Source organism: Phytophthora infestans, genomic scaffold (assembly GCF_000142945.1).
Source record: "Phytophthora infestans T30-4 supercont1.4 genomic scaffold, whole genome shotgun sequence".
Classification (NCBI taxonomy): domain Eukaryota; phylum Oomycota; class Peronosporomycetes; order Peronosporales; family Peronosporaceae; genus Phytophthora; species Phytophthora infestans.
Genome location: NW_003303755.1, coordinates 190,541 through 192,060, shown reverse-complemented (window position 1 = coordinate 192,060; position 1,520 = coordinate 190,541).

The following is a 1,520-nucleotide window of genomic DNA, read 5'->3' as shown; positions in this document are numbered from 1 at the left end:
CCTGGATCGACTGGCGAGGCAAGGCAATCGGTCCCAGCCGCCCTGCGCAGTCCGACAGAGCATTGGTGAGTCATGTTTCCCACCTCTGTCAGGACCCGGGGCGCCCGCGAGGGCTGCCAGGGTACCAAAGCATCCCGGCAGATGCTTGGGAGTCGTCGACGTATATGACGACTCCGAGGATGTTTTGATGGTGGCCGCGCCCCAGAAGAGGCGCCGGCCAAGTGGGTAACTTAGGTCCACAGGCGGGTAACTTAGTTCCGCAGACAGCTGCAGCTGTCATGAACACTGAGAACAGCGTGTTCAGAGTGGGTAACAGAGTTCCACTCACGGTCGCCCAGACCATAACTGAAGAGGAAGACGTCGGATACGCTTCCTGTGTGGGTAACACAGTGCCACACGTGGTCGCCCAGACCTTAACTGAAGAGGAAGGCGTTGAACACGCTTCCTGTGTGGGTACAACAGTACCACACGAGGCCACGAGTGCCTCGGATGTCGTAGCGACGACATCCCTAGACGTGGGCAGCAAAGCTCCCCGTCACAGAAGCCGTCGGCAAAGACGCCGCCGCCGCCTCAAGTCGGATCCGAACTTCGTTCCGATCGACGTCGCTTCAAGCGACTCGGAGTCCAGGGCCCGGGCTCCTCCGACAAGGCCGGTGGAAGAGTGCTATCACATCTTCGATAGCGAGACGGGTTTACCCGTCAAGGCATCTGGTGTCCACTTGGAACCGTTGCCAGAGGTTGCAGAGATACTGAACCTCGAGGAAATGACGGCTGAGTCTTTCCTGGCCAACCTCAAGGCTGGAGAGATCGCTGAGATGGTACTCATAAGACCTGAGACCACTCAGGAGGAGCTGAACTCCTCCTCTGTCTTGGACGAGAACGTCCTGGAAGACATGAACAAGCAGCGTCAGGCGCGCTTGGGTTCTGAGATTCTCAAGAACCCCAAGGATCCGGTGTATCCTTTGGTGACGGAGTATGCGGACGTGGTGAATAAACACCCACCGACCCAGCTCCCACCGGATCGAGGCGTACGGCACGAGATTGATCTCGTGCCCGGCACAAAGTATTGTGTCACGAGGCAATGGCCTCTCCCGCGCGAACAGTGCGAGGTCATTGATGCCTTCTTCGCCGCGAAAGCGAAGGCAGGCATGGTGCGGGAGTCGAAATCCCCGCACTCGACGCCGACTTTCTGCGTTCGTAAGCCGAACGGAAAGTGGCGTCTGGTTCACGCTTATAACAAGCTGAACAACGCAACGGTGCCGGCCCAAACACCGATCCCACGAAAGGATGTGTTGTTGAACAACATGGCCGGGAGCGTACTGTACAGTGCGCTGGATTTGGTAGACGGATACTACCAAATCCTGATGCGAGAGAGTGACATCTCGCTCACCGCGGTAAGCACTCCAAGCGGCATGCTTTGGGAGTGGCTCGTCATGCCGCAGGGCTTGTCTAACCCCCCGGCGACGTTCAATCGCCTGGTGACGCAATTGTTCCGCCCTTTGCGTACCTTCGTACAGACG